This window comes from Schistocerca piceifrons, chromosome 1 (assembly GCF_021461385.2).
Source record: "Schistocerca piceifrons isolate TAMUIC-IGC-003096 chromosome 1, iqSchPice1.1, whole genome shotgun sequence".
In the NCBI taxonomy this organism is placed as follows: Eukaryota; Metazoa; Arthropoda; class Insecta; order Orthoptera; family Acrididae; genus Schistocerca; species Schistocerca piceifrons.
The window spans coordinates 676,545,872-676,568,225 of NC_060138.1; positions in this window are offsets into that span (position 1 = coordinate 676,545,872).

The window sequence follows — 22,354 nt, forward strand, 5'->3', positions numbered from 1 at the left end:
TCTTGTCTGTGATGCGGCGTCAAGGGTAACCGCAGCCATGGTCTCCGAGCTGATAGTCCATTCTGCTGCAATCGTCGTCCAGCTGTTCGTGCAGATGGTAGTTGTCTTACAAACGTCCCAATCTGTTGACTCAGGGATCGAGATGTGGCTGCATGATCCGTTACAGCCATGCGGATAAGATGCCTGTCATCTCGACTGCTAGTGCTACGAGGCCGTTGGGATCGAGCACGGCGTTCCTTATTACCCTCCTGAACCCAGAGATTCCATATTCTGCTAACAGTCATTTGATATCGACCAAAGCGAGCAGCAATGTCGCGACACGATAAACCGCAATCGCGATAGGCTACAATCCGACCTTTATCAAAGTCGGAAACGTGATGGTACGCATTTCTCTTCTTTACACGAGGCATCACAACAACGTTTCACCAGGCAACACCGGTCAACTGCTGTTTGTGTATGAGAAATCGGTTGGAAACTTTCCTCATGTCAGTAGGTTGTAGGTGTCGCCAAAGGCGGCAACCTTGTGTGAATGCTCTGAGAAGCTAATCATTTGCATATCACAGCATCTTCTTCCTGTCGGTTAAATTTCACGTCTGTAGCACGTCATCTTCGTGGTGTAGCAATTTTAATGGCCAGGAGTGTAATATTTTTTGTAATTCGAAGTCCGACTAATTTTGTTAGGCACTGCAACATATATGATCGCACTGTGCTACATTTGAACATGGTCAGCCATCTTCCAATTTATCGCTCCCCTGCAGTGATTTCCGCGCCTACTCTCATCAGAAAGTTAAAATCAAAGGTAACAGAGCGCATATTCGAGTCAAGAGGGAAGTTTTATTTTTATCGTCAACTTTAAATTAAATGTGAGAATTTTGCCACCCACTCTAGCCTTTGTTATATGTTCTGTCTCTGAAGACAGATTCTAGAATTTACTTCAAGGTAAGTACTACACTGGCTCGTTTCAGACAGGCCGCTGTAAAAACTGTGTGAATATTATATGAATTTGTTTTAGTCATCTAACTGTTGTGATGCGACTTGCCACGGATTCCTCTCCTATGCCAGCCTTTTTATCTCAGACTAGCAATTAAAAACTGCTTCCTCAATTATTTTATGGATGGATTCTTATCTCTATCTCCTTCCACGATTTTTACCCTTTACAGCTCCCTCGAGTTCCAAGAACTTATTCTCTGGCCTCTTAGCAGATATCCCGCATCATGTCCCTTCCCCTGTTACTGTTTTTCATTCACTCCTTTCCTAGCCGATTCTGTGGTGAACCTCCTCATTCTTTACCTTATCAGTCCACCTAATATTCAACCTTCTTTCTAGCACCATGTCTCAAATTCTTCCAATCTCTTCTGTTCCAGTTTTCCCTCAGACCATGTTTCAACAGTATACATTGCTGTGCTCCAGACGTAACTTCTCAAAAATTTCTTCCTCAAGATAAGACCTATGTTAGATATTAGTACACTTCGCTTGGCCAGAAACGCCTTTTTTTCCAGTGCTAGCCTGTTTTTTATGTCTTCCTTGCTCCATCCGCAATGAGTTATTTTGTGCCTAGGTAGCAGATCTAAACTCCTCCTATTCGTGATCCCCAATTCTGGTGTTAAGTTTCAAGCTGTTCTCATTTCTGCTAATTCTCATTACTTTCATCTTTCTTCCATTTGCTCTCATCCATATACTGTACTCATTAGACTGGTTCATTGTATTCAACAGATGCCGTAATTCTCCTTCACTTAACTCAGGATAGAAAAATCATTAGCGAATCTGATCACCATGAATTTTAATCCCACTCACCAACCTTCCTTTTATTTCAGTCACTGCTTCGTCGATGTATACATCTCTAGCCTACACCCTTTGTTCATGGTCTTCCAGTTTTATTGTTCCCTCTCAGCTCTTGTACATATTGTATATTACGTGTCTTTCCCTGTAGCTTACCCCTTTTTATCTGAGAATTTCGAACATCTTGAACCTGTTACTCTGTCGAACGTTTTTTTCCCGGTTGACAAATCCTATTAATCTGCCTTGTTTTTTCCTCATTCTTACTTCCACTATCAACCGTAACGTCAGACCTGCCTTTACCTGTCGTGAAGCCAAACTGATCGTCAGCTGACAGAACCTCAACTTTCTTTTCCACCTCTTCTGTAAATTATTTTTGTCAGTAATTGGGATGCATGAGCTTTTAAGCTGATCGTGCTATAATTGTCGCACTTGTCGGTTCCTACTACCTTCGGCATTGTGTGGATGATGTTTTCCGAAAGTGTCATGGTATATCGCCATTCTCATAGACTACATTCTACACACCAACCCGTATGGTTGTTTTGTTGCCACTTCCCGCAATGATTTTAGAACTTTCATTGGAATTTTATCTATCGGTTCTGCCTTATTTGATTTGAAGTTGTCCAAAGCTCTTTTAAATTCTGATACTGATTCTAGATCGGCTATCTCTTCCCTGTAGACTCTTGTTTCTTCTTCTGTCACGATATCAGACAAGTCATCCCTCTCACAGAAGCCATCTACGTACTTTTTTCACCAGTCCACTCTCTCCTCTACATTTAACAGTGGAATTCCCATTGCACTCCGAATTTTACCGCCCTTGCTTTTAATTTCCCGCAAGGTTGTCCTTCCGATTCTCATTTCTTTTTCGTTTTCTTCACATTTTTCAGGCAACTATTTCGCCTAGACTCCCTGCACTTCTTATTTATTTCACTAAGCGACCTGTAATTCCGTATTCCTGAATTTTCCTGAACATTTCTGCACTTCCTTCTTTCGTCGATCAACCCAAATAGTTCTTCTGTTAGCCATGCTTTCATAGTTGTTACCTTACTGGTATTTTTCTAACTTTTGTTATTGCCCGTTTTAGAAATGTCCATTCCTCTTCAACAGAACCTCCTAGTGAGTTATTCATTACCGCAGTGTCTATAGCCTGAGAGACCTTCAAGCGTACCTCTTTATTCCTTAGCACTTCCGTATGTCACTTCCTTGTGCATTGATTCTTCCCTGACTAAACTTCAGTCTATTCTTCGTGATTACTAAATCGAGATCTCAGTCCATATCTGCTCATAGATGCACCTTACAATCCAACATCTGATTTCGGAATCTCTACCTGACCACCACGTGATCTAATTAGAATCTTTCCGTATCTCCCGGTCCCTTCCAAGTATACTAGGGGTATTCACTATTTTAAGTGGTATTTAATGCAGAACTAAATTAGTATTTCTCCTCTCTCATTCCTACTAACAAATCCATATTCTACCGCAAACTTTTCTTCTACATCCTCCCCTACAACCGCTTTCCAACCCCAATGACTATTAGATTTTTATCTCCCTTTACGTACTAAGTTACCTTCTCAGTGTCCTTATATGCTTTCCCTATATCTTTACCCTCTACTTTCGACATATATATATATATATATATATATATATATATATATATATATATATATGTATATAATATATGTTATTACATCTGTCTGCCTTTCTTTCATGCATGAATCAATAATGTATAATAATACTGGAGGAAACTGAGGATAAATGGGTCAGCCGATTATAGAAAGGGGAAAAAATGAATGATAAAGCAAATAAATAAATTTCATTGGAGCCACGAGGAAAATAGTAACATTGCTGACGGCGCTCGACGAACCAGCAAGTATCATCTATTACGATAGCTCACGTGTAAAGTGGTGTCGGTTGTTTTACTTAAATTTAGCATATCAAACCAATCATTCCTATAGGGATGCTAGTAAAATGAATCACAACTTGGCAGCTGTAAGTGATTTATTGTCAGAAAAACTATAGAATGCAAAAAAATTGCATAAATATAAAGTACACAAAGCCGGATTCTATCCTAAATGTAATTTCGATATTGGCAGAACATATTTCATACTTTCTTTAGACTGCGCCCCTTTTATTAGATGGTCACAAAGTGGACTGATACTGATTAGCGGTGAGAAACAGAAGACCTACATCCTGTCTGCCCCTTTCAGAAAATTCTCAGTGAACAAGCAATTGGATTTAACACACTTGCTGTGAGCCTTCTACCAAACCAGAATACGCATATCATCTATTGAAGTATAGAAATCAGCTGTACTGTACAAATGACCTCATTGGGGCGTTATCCAATGTGCAGATAATGTATGTGGCATACCTGCAATTCTCTGTCTATGCACCAAGCCGTCTACAAAATCCTAGGACTGAAACTACCCCAGTACAAGCAAGAACACAAGTCAAGATTTCTATCTGCTCACTAACCGGAACAGGAATTCGACTCTACTATTCCTCCATAGAGAATAACTTCAATATGTGTCAGACTCCACAAATGGAAATGGAAATGCCGTGTGGCTAGGGCCTCCCGTCTGGTGAACCGTTCGCATGGTGCAAGTCTTTCGAGTTGGCGCCACGTCGGCGACTTGCGTGTCGGTGGGGATGAAATGATGATGATACGGACAACACCCAGTCCCTGAGCGGAGAAAATCTCCGAGCCAGCCGGGAATCGACCCGGGCCGTTAGGTATGACATTCCGTCGCGATGACCACTCAGCTACCAGGGAAGGGCAGACTCCACAGAGAGGTAATGAATCACCAGACAAGTAAACAACATAACTCTATTCACAAATTAACGACTTCACGAGCTCCTTGTGACGAAAGCAACACCTCTCAAAATCTGCCCGCCTGAGTCTCCACTGCGGATCTCGCCAGCGAAGCCTCCAGGTCGAACTGCAGAGGAAAGAGTCTTCGATCGATCCTCGCAGGTAAGTGCCTTTGATCGATCCGCGGAAGGAAGCGCCTCTCCTCACCATACACCCACTCCCTTCTGGACATGCTACGTCTATGTTTGCGCTCAGGTGACTAATCCCAACGGCAATTGCCAAAACACTACCGCTCACTACATGGGTAATGAATCACCTGAAGCTCATACTTCCTTTCAGAAGATTGTCTAAAAGATTCGATTTCCCCTCTTACGTCAGTATCACTCCACGAATCAAATACACTGCTTCTCTTCGAGAAGCATGCACCGATGCTTCCTGTGAGAAGATTACTCATATGTCACCTCGTGACCATCTTTTGTGGCCCCACGCATTTCTTTGCATTTTCTGCTTGTTCTTCGCCAGTTACACTGTTCTGAATTTGAATTTGCGTCCCACCGTAGTTCAACTTCCCACTCACACTGACTGCACCACAAGGGTTCGCCGGCCAGTGTGGCCGTGAGGTTCTAGGCGCTTCAGTCTGGAACTGCGTGACCGCTATAGTCGCAGGTTCGAATCCTGCCTCGGGCATGGATGTGTGTGATGTCGTTAGGTTAGTTAGATTTAAGTAGTTCTAAGTTCTAGGGGACTGATGACCGCAGATGTTAAGTCCCATTTGAACCATTTGAACTACAGGTGTTCCGTGGCATCTAGCAACGTAAACTGTCACCTCTTCGCTCTACTCTCTCAAAGCAGTAAATGTCTGCCCCTGCAAAACATAACATTTTTCTTAGCCCCTCTTTAGCTGATAGCGGCTTCTGAGGAACACGTAGCCCGTGTCACGTTCTCTGTCAGTGCTCAGTTCTAATTAACTCCCAGACAAGCAGTAGCACAGAAATCGTTAGTACGTGGTGCTAGCCAGTATCAGCCAATGACATAATTAATTACCTTATTGTGCATTGTGAACAATGATCTATTATAAATACACTCCTGGAAATGGAAAAAAGAACACATTGACACCGGTGTGTCAGACCCACCATACTTGCTCCGGACACTGCGAGAGGGCTGTACAAGCAATGATCACACGCACGGCACAGCGGACACACCAGGAACCGCGGTGTTGGCCGTCGAATGGCGCTAGCTGCGCAGCATTTGTGCACCGCCGCCGTCAGTGTCAGCCAGTTTGCCGTGGCATACGGAGCTCCATCGCAGTCTTTAACACTGGTAGCATGCCGCGACAGCGTGGACGTGAACCGTATGTGCAGTTGACGGACTTTGAGCGAGGGCGTATAGTGGGCATGCGGGAGGCCGGGTGGACGTATCGCCGAATTGCTCAACACGTGGGGCGTGAGGTCTCCACAGTACATCGATGTTGTCGCCAGTGGTCGGCGGAAGGTGCACGTGCCCGTCGACCTGGGACCAAACCGCAGCGACGCTCGGATGCACGCCAAGACCGTAGGATCCTACACAGTGCCGTAGGGGACCGCATCGCCACTTCCCAGCAAATTAGGGACACTGTTGCTCCTGGGGTATCGGCGAGGACCATTCGCAACCGTCTCCATGAAGCTGGGCTACGGGCCCGCACACCGTTAGGCCGTCTTCCGCTCACGCCCCAACATCGTGCAGCCCGCCTCCAGTGGTGTCGCGATAGGCGTGAATGGAGGGACGAATGGAGACCGGCAAGGGAACTTGCTGTTCCAACAGGACAATGCACGTCCGCATGTATCCCGTGCCACCCAACGTGCTCTAGAAGGTGTAAGTCAACTACCCTGGCCAGCAAGATCTCCGGATCTGTCCCCCATTGAGCATGTTTGGGACTGGATGAAGCGTCGTCTCACGCGGTCTGCACGTCCAGCACGAACGCTGGTCCAACTGAGGCGCCAGGTGGAAATGGCATGGCAAGCCGTTCCACAGGACTACATCCAGCGTCTCTACGATCGTCTCCATGGGAGAATAGCAGCCTGCATTGCTGCGAAAGGTGGATATACACTGTACTAGTGTCGACATTGTGCATGCTCTGTTGCCTGTGTCTATGTGCCTGTGGTTCCGTCAGTGTGATCATGTGATGTATCTGACCCCAGGAATGTGTCAATAAAGTTTCCCCTTCCTGGGACAATGAATTTACGGTGTTCTTATTTCAATTTCCAGGAGTGTATAAACTGAAAAGAATTTACAGAATATTAAATGTATGGTGTTAAAATCTTGCTGTCTTACAATTCAATAGTTTTGCTTATCACAATCGAATTCACCAGGATATTATTCTGTGGTACATAATGCTGGTTCAGTTTGTCTAATGAATATCTGAAAGTAACATTTTTATCTTCTGACAACCATTATCTGCATTCTGCAAATCAACCATGTTCCTACGCATGCCTAAGTAACACTGGTGATAACAATACTCTTGCTTTAACAGTACCTGCTAGACATTGGTTTGTTCAATCCCAAATGGTAAGCGCGATAGTGCATCTGCTAAAACCGTTGTCTCTTCCGAAAATGTAAATGACATCAAAATTATGCACCTGAAGAAAAATAAGAACATAGCGATAAACAGTGGTGCAGAAACTTTTACATGACAATAGAGTTTAATTTTATTTCCATAAATGTAGTACTTAAATTTTCTAAACGGCCACACCACTGCTGAAGTATCCAGTGCAATAGCTGATTATGAGCGGTGCTCAAAACGTACATTCACAGAAATTTCTTCTCTTCGCCCAGAATGCCCTTTTTCCAGCGGTAGTCTGCTTTTTTGTCCTCCTTGCTCCGTATATCGTGGGTTATTTTGTTGCGTAGGTAGCAGAATTCCTCATCTTCGTCTACATCGCGATCCCCAATTCCGATGTTCAGTATCCGCTGTTCTCGTTACCGCTACTTCTGGTTACTTTCGTCTGTCTTCGGTTTACTTTCAATCCATATTCTGTATTCATTATACGTTCATTCCATTCAACAGTTCCTGCGATTCTCCTTCACTTACACTCAGAATGTCACCAGCGAATCTTATCATTGATATACCTTCACCTTAAACTTCAGTCCCAGTCTTCCTTCCTTTTATTTTCATCACTGCTTCTTTTATGTATAAACTGAAGATGGTGGGCGAAAGTCTGCATTCGTATCGTATACCTTTTTTAATCCAAGCACTCGGCTTTTGTACTATTATATATTCACCTTTTCCTTTTAGCTTATCGCTATATTCCTCAGAATTTCGAATAGCTTGCACGATCTTACATTTTCGAACGCTTTTTCCAGACAGACAAATCCTGTGAAAGTATTTCGATTTTTCTTCAGTATTGCTTTCATTATCACGCTCAACATCAGAACTACCTGTCTGCCACCAAACCTAAAGCCAAACTAATCGTCTTCCAACAGAGCCTCAATTTTCTTTGTCATTCTTCTGTCTGTTATTCTTGTCAGCAACTGGGATACATGAGCTGTTAAGCTCATTGTGCTATAATTCTTGTACATATCAGCTCTTGCTATCTTCGGAATTGTGTGGATGATGTTTTTCCGAAAATATCATGGTATATCGCCTTTCTGATACATTCTACACACCAACGTGGCTGGTCATTTTGTATCCAGTTCCCCCTATGATTTTCGAACTTCAGCTGGAATTTTATCTATCCATTATGTCTTGTTTGATTTAAAGTCGTCCAAAGATCTTTTAAACTCTGATTTTAATACTGGATCCCCTGTGTCTTCCCTGTAGCCTCCTGTTTTCTTCTTCTGTCACAGCATCAGACAGTTCCTTCTTCTCATACAGACCTTCAGTGTACTCTTTCCACCTATCTGCTATCTCCTCTGCATTTTACAGTGGACTTCCCGTTGCACTCTGAAAGTTATCGCCCTTGCTTTTAATTTTCCGCAAGATTGTGCTTCTGACTAGCATTTCTTTTTAGATCTCTTCACATTTTTCAGGCAGCTATTTCGGCTCAGCTTCCCTGCACTTCCTATTTATTTAATTCCTAAGCGACCTGTAATTCTGTATTCCTGAATTTCTCTAAACATTTTTGTACTTCCTTCTTTCGTCGATCAACCCAAGTAGTTCTTTTGTTATGTATGCTTTCTTAGCTGGTAGTTTCTTAGCTGTTACCTTCTTGGTACTAGTATTTTTTTTTTAACTTTGTTAGTGCCCGTTAGAGATGTCCATTCCTCTTCAGCTGAACCGCCTACTGAGTTATCTTTATCGCAGCATCTATAGCCTCACAGACCTTCAAGTAATCTCTTCATTCCATAATACTTCCGTATTCTACTTCTCTGCGCATTGATTCTTCGTGACTGGTGTCTTAAATTTCAGTCTAATCCTCGTCATTACTAAATTGTGATCTGAATCTATATCTGTTCCTAAAGAAGTCTTGCAGTTCAATATCTGATTTCGGAATCTCTACCTGACTCTGATGTAATCTAACTGGAATCTTCCGGTATCTCCCGCCTTTTCCAGGTATACCTCCTGCTGTTGTGAACAGAGTATTCGCTATTACTAACTTATAATTATTGCAGAGCTCAATTAGTTTCTCTCCTCCCACATTCTTACTGCCAAGCCCATATTCTCGCATAACCCTGTCTTCTACACCCTCCTGTACAAACGAATTCCAATACCTCATAACTATTAGGCTTTCATCTCTCTTTACGTGCTGTATTACTCGTTCAGTATCCTCATATATTTCCCGTGTCTGTTCTGCTTGCGACCTCGGCATATATACCCGAAGTATTGTTTTCGCTATTGGTTTTCTGTTGGTTCTGATGAAAACAAGATTATCACTGCACTGTTCACAGTAACTCAATCTCTGCACTACGTTCCTATTCATTTTCTGCTGCTGCTGTTAATGTTAAGCTATACTCGTTTGACTAGTAATCTTTGTCTTCTTTATATTTCACTTCGCTAATCCCACTAATCTAGATGGAGCCATAGCATTTCCGTTTTCAGATTTTCTACCTTCGTTATTACACTGAAACTTCTGACTTCCCACGCCCGAACTTGTAGAACGTCATCCTTTCGTTTCTTATTCTTTTTCTCCTTTTTCTCATTATCGTCTACCTCTTGGCAGTCCCCTCCTGGAGACCTGAATGGGGGACTAGACTGCAATCTTTTGCTAATGGAGAGATCATTATGACACATTTTCGATACAGGCCTCATGTCCCGTGGGTACACGTCATGTGTCTTTCTTTAATGGAGTGGTCTCCATTGCCTTCTGCTTCCTCAAGACGTAAATCATTGCTTGCTCTTCTGCCTTTCATGGGCAGTTTCCCACCCCAAGCGCAAGAGAGTGCTCCGAATCATTGTCCGCTTCTCTGTCCTCTTTGAGAAGACCGTTGGCAGAACGACGGTGACTTCTTGTGTCTGAACCCTTCGGCCTCATTTGCTGATGATTTTTTATTCAAATTTTAAACTGTGGTGAGGTTCAAAGCCGGGACCAACTACGTTTTTGTCACTAATCTGTACCCCTAGACCACAGGTACAAAAGTTAGGCTCCAATTTCTCGTTGTCTCTCTTCTTCATGCATCTGAAATAGGCAATCTCATAATCCATAAAATGATGCATCAGTAACTAAACACAAATCATTACTTATATTAGGATGATGCAGAATGTCAGAATTTACTAAAGCGTCGCTTACTGCATCAAATCATTGTCACAACCACTCGTTAAATTCCATGATGCATTTTCTTCGAAAGATTTATTAGGTTTGAACTATTTAAAAGCTGCTTGGGCACAAATTGATTAAAAATATGCGTGTGAGCTCAAGAATACTCTAAGTTATTTGTTAGTATGTGGCCTGGAAAATTTTTGATAGTCGTAATCTCATTGCGGGGTCAGGTGTTATTCCAGTGAAGGTAATAATGTGACCGAGAAGCTTAACTTTCTCGCTGACAAATTTAGACTTTTGTAAATTTGCTCTAACTGCTGCCATGAAGAATTTAGTTTTATGTGTTCTTCCCAAGTGTGTGTAGCTATTAGTATATCATCAATATACAGTGTAAGTTAGTCAAGCTGTTTAGGTCCTAGGACAGTATCGAATGTGGTGGTAAGTACTCTTGAGCTCAGATTTTAGCCAAGTGGCAGTACACAGAAATGATAACTTCTTCCGCTGAAAATAAAGGCAGTGTATTTCCTACACTTTTCGACGAGTTTTACTTGCCAGTACGTAATTCGTAAATCGATACTACTGAGGAATTTAGTCTCAAGAAATTTCTGTAATTGTTCTTCCAGAGTCTCCAGGCGAGTTTGTTCATTCTGCTCAAAAATGGTTCAAATGGCTCTGAGCACTATGGGACTTCTTCTGAGGTCATCAGTCCCCTAGAACTTAGAACTACTTAAACCTAACAAACCTAAGGACATCACACACATCCATGCGCGAGGTAGGATACGAACCTGCGACCGTAGCGGTCGCGCGGTTCCAGACTGCAGCGCCTAGAACCGCTCGGCCACTGCGGCCGGCTGACCGGTTAAGGACTGCTTGCCCATTATAAAGTAAATCTGAGGAATGAAATACAGAAGATGTTGCATGATATAGCAATAAGGTTTACAAAAACGTATTGCAGTAGCAATATAAGCTCTACACCACTAGCACTGTTCAAAAATAGATGAAAAACCATAAATGTAAGTCTTGCGTTACACCAGTCATACAAGTAAAATATTGACCATGAAATCACTCATCATGATAGTAGAATTTCATTTCTGGCTGATTTGATAAAAGACGAGCAGTTCATAATTGGTCTTTATAAATAAATGTTCTTCATATGTATCATTAGACGGTTTTCTTAACGGTTATTGTAATCCCAAAACAGTTGCAGAACTACTCCAACTCAGCATGCTGGAGATGCGAAGAACTGACAGTGTCGCTTTTTAACATGCCGTGACTGTACAACTTCTCATTCAGTAGAGAGTGATTTTCAGTGTCGCTGTTGTTATTTCTATGCATGTTATTGTTCGTGTTATTTGTGAGCACCTGAATTGGTTCTTTGACACACGGGCATTCATTCAGTAATATTGGCTGCACATATGGCATTGCCTCCACCCAATATGTTAGGTAATTGGGTGGCAGATGTGTTTGATGAGTTCTGTGGGTAAGTGTTTCATTGTGTAGTGCGGAGTAAACATTTTTACTCTTTGTGGCAGTTACAGAAGAAAGCACGTCTGGTACTGTCTGGTTCACAAATGGGTGGCTAATTTAGTAGTTGATGTCTGCACTACGTCTATTGTTTACGAAGTTACACTTCTTTCGCGGTTAGTGAGCAAGTCATTACATATAGTTTTTCGGTTCACTATCCCATCACTCACATAACTCATCCATTCGTTTATTTCAGAGGTAATTTCCCTCATGTTAGACGGCGTTACATTACCCACAGGGTCGTTGTTCTAACACTGGCAGACATTTCATTACAGGCAGTAGGATTTTTAGTAATTTAGTTGAACATTGATTTTTTTGATTTGGTTGATGTCTTAGATGACAAATTAGATGACAACTGATTTAAGTTTTTTGGCTGGCACATTTTGTTGCATTGAGTAGTTTGTTACAGTGGATGGCATTTCATTGTGTCTGGTTGGAAATTCATTAACTATTTTAAGTAAAGTTTGATCTGACATCTTAGGTGTTAACTGATTCGAGATCTCATTATGTTTAATACGCATGTGCTTTAATATTCCACCGAAATGAGCTGATATTAGTTTTGACATTTCTGACATTTCATTTTTTTCTTAAATTCTGACATTTTGTCAACTTTAGCGAATATCTCATTACGTATTTCAGATTACATTTTATTTTTCTGTCCTAAAATATCATTTTTGTACGCATTTTATTATGTAAGTTATATATTTCAAATATCTCGGATGACCATTGTTTCATGATATCCACTAATCTGGAAAGCTGTGCAGTACTCATATCTTGTATTTGACTAGTGTTTGGATTAGCCATAGGATTCAGTATAGCAGTAACTGTAGGATTAACCATAGTATTATCAGCATCACCTATGGCTCATGCTTCATCTTTGCGTACTGAAGCTTTCATATTGACTGCAATTACATCATCAAACTCACTAGCATCAGTATTAGATTCATTATTGTGTTATGTTGCTGGCTCCATTGTGCCCTTTTTCCCTGTCTTTACTATAACAACATGACTGAATTAATGCATTTTGTATGTAATGTATTCAGATAATCTCAATATCCAAGTGACTACTTTTATTAAGCCGGCCGGTGTGGCCGAGCGTTCTAGGCGCTTCAGTCTGGAACCGCGCGATCGCTACGGTAACAGGTTCGAATCTTGACTCGGGCATGGATGTGTGTGATGTCCTTAGGTTAGTTAAGTTCAAGTAGTTCTAAGTTCTAGTGGACTGATGACCTCAAATGTTAAGTGCCATAGTGCTCAGAGCCATTTCAACTACTTGCATTAAACAAGGATGTTCTTGCAGTGGTACATGGGTAAGTGGAAGCAGCGAAACAGTGATTCGCCACTAGATGCACCTGCGATATGAATGCAGTCCTCTTGAATGCCTAGTTACCTATTGATGACCTCAGATGTTAAGTCCCATAGTGGCTCAAATGGCTCTGAGCACAATGGGACTTAACTGCTGAGGTCATCAGTCCCCTAGAACTTAGAACTACTTAAACCTAACTAACCTAAGGACATCGCACACATCCATGCCCGAGGAAGGATTCGAACCTGCGATCGTAGGGATCGCACGGTTCCAGACTGTAGCGCCTAGAACCGCTCGGCCACTCCGACCGGCAGTCCCATAGTGCTCAGAGCCATTTGAACCATTTTTTGAAGAAACGCACGACATTTGTCTTTTGTGGGCTGCATAGCTTCAGGCGAAATCTCTCACCAGATCCACATACTTGACGGGAGACACTATTATTTTAGGAATTTCTACGTGATCACTTTGGGCTCTGAACTGAGAAGAGCGACGTGAAGCAATGGACAGGTACACTAAAGACACTGCCCAACACATCTGTGCAAAGTTACATCGGATTTTCACAGTGGTTTCCATTTTGCCCCTAATCGGACCTTACTTTAAGAGTGCGCCTAGTACAATTCACTCCAGATGATCAGATAAGGAAATCCAAAGAGAAGAATGAGTGGATAAATCCACTGCCGAGAGCAGGCAGAGAAAAGCGTTCCTGGTAGAAAAAGGTAAGGAAAGTATTTGTCACACTTACGCAGCAAACACACTTACGTAAACTGCACTGACAGGAAGCTGCTATATGTACAATACAGGAGTCTACATTCTTTTAAGAACTCTTCCGCAGTCATCACTTGGGCACAAGAAAAATTGTAAGTGGCAAATTTTATAGTCTGGTCTTTATAGGAGTGTAAAAATACTTCATCCTGGATGTTGTCTTCTGGATTATCCTAAAAATAATAGAATTAAGAGATTATATCCCTATAAATATTTTTAAGTACTCGATCTTATTTTTTATGTGTAATATTTATGTTTAAGTGTATTTATTGAAGGTGATATTCCTAGGGCGCTGCACTTTATGTAAAATTATAAGTACAGCGCTAAACAGAGGAGCAGGATAAAATGTAGTTTCTCGACGAAAGAGAGCCCACTTTGGAATATTGAAAACGAACTTGGATTACTGTAGGCTTTTCTGCCGACAAGAAACATGTAACACTATTTGATAGGTAGACGTATCTCGAATAATGTATCATTTGTTGAGTTACATTGTCTGCAGAAAATTGAAATACGATATTTATCAGTCAACAATTCATCTTTTTAGTTCGCCATAAGAATGCTCTGAGGCCACTATACCAAGTTCAGAGACGTGACGTCAAGTGCAGTTACCAAGCAATTCATCTCTGTTGACACTACTCATACTCGTAGTACGCTGCACTTTGTCCAATATCCGCTCGGAAATTGACCCGGTCGGACCTGTACCAACTATATAAGAAATTCCTAAGGTTCAGCAAACAGTCTGGAGACGAAAGGATTACGACATCATCCCTATCAATAAATGCTGCCTCCCTCATACAGAGCCGGCCGAAGTGGCCGTGAGGTTAAAGGCGCTGCAGTCTGGAACCGCAAGACCGCTACGGTCGCAGGTTCGAATCCTGCCTCGGGCATGGATGTTTGTGATGTCCTTTGGTTAGTTAGGTTTAACTAGTTCTAAGTTCTAGGGGACTAATGACCTCAGCAGTTAAGTCCCATAGTGCTCAGAGCCATTTTGAACCTCATACAGACTTAGGTTGTGTGCGCTGCTGAAATATGCTACTTCCTGGTCACGTTCTGTATATTTAATTACATGAAAGACTTATTCTGCGCCTCTAAATTTTAGTTATGCTTGAGACGCCCAAATGCGATCCCATGTCTCTGTCACAACCGACTTGTGATTCTCCACGAAACCATCTTTGACGAAACCGAGCTGTTGTTGCAGTATTTTTGCCTTTGTTTGTTGATACCGTCATTGCAGAATGTTTGACTTTGTTGACGGAACCACAACATCACCTCATCACTATCGAAGGGAGGTCATCGAACATGTTCTTTAAGTTCTGGAAACAGATGAAAATCTCATGGAGCTAAGTCGAGACAGTGGCGGATGGTCGATAACAGTATTCCCAAGGGTTCGGGTTGTTGAAGATGTGGTAGCGCTCGTGAGTCGTCTGGCGTTGTCTTGTGGACGAAGATGGTATTTCATGTGTAGAATTCGAAAAACGTTGTGGGTCTCACTTTCTAGATGGGAGAATTATTTCTCTCCTTTTCTCAATGTATCGCCGCCAGTTTCGGTATTCATGGAGTCGCTACTTTCCGTTTACCACTCTTCATCAATTTCGTCTTAGCCTACCGAGGGACGTGGTGCAGTGTTAGCACAATGAAGTCGAACTCGGGAGGACGACAGTTTCAGTCCCAGTACGGCCATCTAGACTTAGGTTTCCCGTGACTTCCCTAAACCACTTAAGACAAATAAGAGATTAGTTTCTTAGTAAAGGAATTTCATTCTCCATCCTTCCCTGATTCTGGTTTTCCGTTCCGTCTAAAACTTGACCTTCTTTCTTTAGCTTCGTCTTCGCTTATCCCTATCCTGCCCTCTGTGTTGATCATGTTCAAAAAATGGTTCAAATGGCTCTGAGCACTATGGCACTTAACATCGAAAGTCATCAGTCCCCTAGAACTTAGAACTACTTAAACCTAACTAACCTAAGGACATCACACACATCCATGCCCGAGGCACTATTCGAACCTGCGACCGTAACAGTCGCGCGGTTCCGGACTGAAGCGCCTACAACCGCTCGACCACAACGGCCAGCTGTTGATCATGTTGTCTAGCCCAGTCAACACTTGTTTCTTACTTCCTGACAAAAGCTATGGGTTGCTGAAGAACTTTAGTTTTTGCGTATCACCGCTGAAAATATCCCTCGCTACCTTCTTAGCAAATTCGGCTTAAACAATGGCCATAACCCGTATACCCTCCTCAACGTCACCTCGTTCTTTAAACTGGACTGATTATAGCTTCTTCGATACTGTAATAATAAATCTGTTTTTAGGGATTTAATTGTGTTTCCTTTCTCACAGATATTTAATAGCACGCCAAATAATCTTATAGTTCCCAGTACCCCTCCTAGCCAACTGATGATTTAGCAATTCGGCAGAACCAGGTAACATCACTCGGTCGTCTACTTTTTTTCTCATTAACCTCTTTTCCAGCCCTCCATTTGGGAAATTAACTTACATTCTACAGACTTCCTATCTAATCTATATATTTATTTGGCTAATCTTCTGTATGGTTCAAACGGCTCTGAGCACTATGGGAGGTCATCAGTCCCCTAGAACTTAGAATTACTTAAACCTAACTAACCTAAGGACATCACACAGACCCATGCCCGAAGGAGAATTCGAACCTGCGACCGTAGCGGTCACGCGGTTCCAGACTGTAGCGCCTAGAACCCCTAGGCCACACCGGGCGGCTCTTCTTTATGTAGCTATACTTTTCCATGTGCATTTGCTGGGGTAATGCATTTACTCGGTCCTTTCCCTATCTAAAATTATAGTTAATCATCCTTAAACTGGATAAATATTATATCTACATATAATAGTTCTGTTTCTATGGAAGAGATTCCTTCAGGCCACTCTATAAAGGGTTACCTGTGTCAAGAGTAATAATTAACTTCAGAAAAAGGAGGACAGAGTGTGTTATAGGGTGACATCGTTTTGAACACTCCAATTTTTATGGCTCTCAGATATTTTACTGTTCCATAACAATCGAAATGTAACGCAGGTTTTTTCTGTAAATATTTAGTTCTCAGTCACGTAGGAAATTCACTTTCACATGTATCCCAGTTTGCCTCTTGCACAACAATTAAGCCAAATTACGTACTGGAGATTTCCATGTCCTACTCGGAACTTGGATGGTTGGAATGAACAGAGTGATTCCTGCAAGTTTAGCACAGCTCACATTTCGTACTGTATGGTTACAAGCATAACAGGGCGTATACAGGTCCTGAGAGTAACGAATCCGTAGATGGGCCATCTCATAACATCGATTAATCCCATATGCGTTTGAATCCTGTTATCCACTCACTTGCCGCTTTAATATTAAAACTGCATTATTACGACTACACAGTGTGCAATAACCACTGCTGACTGCATAAACTTTTTGAATGTCACGCTTTTCCGCTAATGGATCGTTGGCGCTGCAAACACATTTCAAGTGCCCGTATGCAGTAGCAATTTCTGCATTTAACGACGCATTAGCACAAATGAAAGCGTGCACCTCCTGGGTAAGTACATTTATAGTCTCCATGTCTGTACGTGGCAGAGGGTACTTTGTGTGGCACTCTCATCACCCCCCAATCCCCCCACCCCCACCCCCACTCCGCCCCGCGTTTCTTATGTGATCCATTCACAAACGGTGCGCTAAGAAGGAAGTGTCTGTAAGCCTCTGATTGTGTCTATCGTGGATTTTGACCTCTAACCAATGCTGTTAAGCAGTGCAAGTCATTATCAGCATTCTCATGAATTGTGTATAGCAGCTCCAAGGTTTGTGGGTCGGTGGTTTCTTATTTTTAATTACTTAAAAGTTATTTCTTGTTACATGGAAGCAATTGTTTGTACCTGTAGCTCTGTTAAGGTGGGTAAATAAGTTCGTAGCTGCTACTCCCTAGTTGTTTAGAAGAAAAAGGAAGACTTAACATCTTAGGTTATCAGTCCCCTAGAACTCAGAACTACTTAAACCTAACTAACCTAAGGACATCACACACATCCAAGGCCGAGGCAGGATTCGAACCTGGGACCGTAGCGGTCGCGCGGTTCCAGACTGTAGCGCCTAGAACCGCTCGGCTACAATGGCGGGCCCCGGAATCAGTGAATGGCTGTCTCTGTACAGGGAAATTTCTGAACTGCTCAACAAATAAGCTTACTGGCACGGAGGATGTTGTCAAACTGGGGAGATCTTAGAAGGACCCTTTGCCGTTTTATTCAAGCATGTGCCAACGCAGCACTCCCTTGTGGTCAAACCAGTGGAGGGCATGAAACAAGGGAGCTGAAAAAGCATAAACACCATTCGCTGCTTCGGATCACGTTCCGGTTTCGTCGAATGGTTTCAAACGGTCCCTAGTGTATCCAAACTGCGCACAGAGGAAAAATTTTTGTCGTAGTAAACTCGAAAGGAGTGCGATCACGTTCAATGTGTTTAAGGCACACCAAGTGCTTAGAGATTGGGTTAACCTTTCGGGGAGATGTCAACAGTGTCAAAGGTTGTCCAGAACGCCGTCCTGTTGCTCATCTCATTGCAAACTTTCGTTTGCGACCGTGAAATGTGGAGGAGTCAATGTTTTAAGGGAATCGGCGGTTTCAATGACACCATTTATACCACCCTCTGAGACCTTTCCACGTCGATTCTGAGCGGCGGTGTGTCTGAAATATTTTCCTCGGCCACCCATAAGAAAACCGCGTAGTTTCAACACTGTGCGTCGTGATTATGACCTTCATCGCAGAGGCGTCAGTAGAAGGGGTAGGGCGGTGTGACGACCGGCCCATCGCGTGAGACGTCCGCAGTGTCGTTTGGCAGAACTGTGGTGAAATTTGGTGCTAGTGTGATATCATTAACCCATCTTCCACGTCACATGAACTTTCTTTCCCATGTGTCGACGCTCTGCTGTTTGATGCGTCGCCGAGCCCGGGAGTGACGTCACAGTACGCCAAGGTCGCAGAGGAACGTTGCACAAACCTTTGAGCCAAATTTCAAACTTCTTCGTCGCAATGACAATTACGGGGTTTAGAAGAAGTGACTCTTTAATTCTGTTACGTAACGTAGTTATGAACCTATGCAGACAGGTGGAAGTAACTGTATCCTATAAAATGATGAAAATAAGTCCAGACGATAGTTTTGGATTGCAAGAAACATGGAAATGCATAAAACATGCAAAACGTTAGGAGATTACTCCAACTTATATTTGAACACCAATGTCCTGCTATAGGCTGACATGTCTGAAAATATCCGTGCACCTTGTCTCTGACATTACCTTGTCCAGTGCGGAATGATTAGCTGAAAAACTACTTATGTAAAACTACAACTTATTATTACATAATTACAATTTGTTGAATTTGGTGACAGAGGTTCACTGTTCACACAGTAATGCTGTTGCAAATAATTGGTTTATGGGTGATTATAATGAAAGTAACGATGAATCTTGTGTACCCTAATATTAATAGTCTCTACAGCTAGACTGATTTCTCGTGGCTATCTGTGGATAGTTTTAATGCAATGAGCATACCAGATGGTTCAGTCATATGTTACGCTTTAGAAGTAGAACTTGAGTATCCAAAAAAAGATCCGTGACCTTCACTCCAATCCACCATTATGCCAACAGAAAATGGTACCACCACCAAGCATCAACAAGACCGAAGCTGCAAAGAAACTGATTTCCACATTACAAGATAATAAATAATGTAATTCATTACAGAAATTAAATGCAGTTTCTGGACGATAATTTTATGCTAAGAAAAATTTACCAGATATTATAATTTCGTCAATGACAGCATATGTCAATATTAACTCTGAGAAATGGATGAATGCAAAAAACGATTTCTAGAAGAATTTTTTCAAACTAATGGCAGATGTGTGGAAAATGAGTGATGTTAAGCTAGTAACACATTGGGAAGCAAGATACAGAGCTACTGCTCTGACTGCAACACCGAATTTCAAGCGCAATGTCGAATTTCATGAAAATTTGGTTGCTACTCAACAAGACTTAATATTGTTTTGAACAAATCCACACTTCTAGGAAGGGGTATTTTAGATATTCCGAAGACGCTCCTTGTAAATTTCGATTATGAGTATAGCTTGAAGAAATTTCAGGTGAAACTGTTAAAAGCTGCACAGACCCTGAAAGCTTAATGCATAACTGCACCAAATGTTCATTGTGTTATTAAAAGTAATGTGAATACATCGTCTCCAGTCTTCACTTACCACGTAATAACATTTACAACATTCCATCCATCGATAATAAGAAATTGGATTTAATGAGAGATGAATTATTAGGGGTCACTATTGCAGAACTCGTAAGATTGGGAACAAAATTGTATGCTGTAGAAACCGAATAACAAAGCGAAATGAGTAGAGGGAAAGGTGTAAATCAGTCGTCAGCCGTGGATTCAAACATTGATAATTACCGAGAATGAGTATTAATGTTGGTAAATCGAGTGTTCATTATATAATTAGATTAAAATTACACACACTTTCCACTATAAAACCGGCAAAAGATGATAAGCGCTTAATACTGTATGAAAAAGTGAGCACCATAGTGTGGGGTCATTTCCGGGAATATATGGCTAGTCAATATCTCTGGTAGAAACAGGAGGCGACTTAAAATTGATTTAACAATAAAATATAGATTGTGACTGTAAAATACTGAAATTGTAAGTTAAATGTAGTGCTAATGTAGTGTGCTGTAACCTATCTATTCTAGATATAAAAAGGTGTAATGCTAGCAGGAACTGAAACTGGACTCTGTACTTTATAGATGTATTATGAGAATGAAAGTGTAACATACTAGTTATACACGAAGAAAAGATGTGATTAATGTGATCATTATAATATTTTGCGAGCTAATTATCACAGTATTTTTCTTATGATCTATACCTATCACGCCTGTCTGAATCTGCATGGTAGACAAGAGAAGAATACGTCTGTTCCAAACTGCAAGGTGAACATGACCACCACCTGTTCTTGTCATTGAAAGTTGGTGTAATCCATAAAATGTGGCTTGGGGAGAGAGGTGAGAAAAGGAGCAGTTTGTAGGGGAGTGGCAGATGGCACAGAGGAGGGAGGTAAGGGGGATGGGAGTAGGCAGTGGATGGAAGGGGGGGGGGGATAGGGAAGCGAAATTCAAGGTCAAATTTTATCCAGGATGGGTGTTGTCCTCCTACTCATCTTGGATTTTTCATCTTACAAATTGAGTTATTAATTAGGGATATTAAATTTTACTGTTGCATAACTTTCACAAAAAGAAAACACACACACACACACACACACACATATATATATATATATATATATATATATATATATATATATATATATATATATATATATATATATACTTGAGAAAAATGTTCTGTTCTAAAGGAATTCCTATTTAGCCAATATATCCCCACTGTTGACTCCTGTCCACAGCCTCATCCGTTTTGCCTTCCTGTCGTGACCTGCAGACCCATTCCCAAAGGAACACATAGATATTAAACATCTGAATTACTTTTTCAGAATACTTGACTAATGATTCAGATGAGCTATACATTGAAGGAAAGAAAATCAAAAAGATAAACACTTTCTGTTATTTGGGATCCATTTTAGAAATCGAGGGAAAATCAGTCAGAAATCAATAAAAGAATTAGTAGCGGACAGAAGGTCATTGGGATGCTTAACTCAGTCTTATGGAGCAGGAATGTAATGAGCAGAACTAAAAAACTAATATACAAATCCATATTAGAGAGTGTGGTTCTGTATGGAACGGAGAACTGGTCAATTAACCTGAAGCACATTAAAAAATTACAAGCTCTAGAGATGGACTTCTGGAGAAGATCAGCAAGAATCTCCAAGAAAGGTAAGATAAGGAACACCAAAGTAATAAGGAGAATGGAAATAAAAGAAAGAATATATGACGTAATGGATAGGAAGGAATTACAGTGGTACGGGCATGTACGACGAACGGAGGAAGCCAGAATACCAAAATTGATATTGGAGTGGGAACCGGAGGGGAGAAGAAGAAAGAACGACCTATGACCACCTGGCTCCAAAATGTACAGCACACAATGAGAAGAATGGGTGCAGAGGAAGAGGACACGCAAGATCGAAACACCTGGAGAAATATTTTGAAAATGTAGTTTAAGAACGTTTATTCTTTGTATAGCAATTTCCTAATAAATTATTATGTTGGAGTTAAGCCTCTGTAATGAGGAAAAGCCCAAAATAAAAAAAAATACTTTTTACTATCGCTAATAAGCTATATGGCATTAAGTTGATTAAAGGGATACGTTCTAACGTCGTGACGGACTTCCTTCTGCTCGGCGTAGTGCAGCAGCTCAACGTGACATGGACTCAACAAGTCGTTGGAAGTCTTCTGCAGAAATACCGAACCATGCTGCCTCTATAGCCTTGCGTAATTGAGAAAGAGTTTCCTGCATAAGTACGAACAGGCCTCTTGATTGTGTCCCATAATTGTTCGATGGTATTCTTGTCGGGCTATTT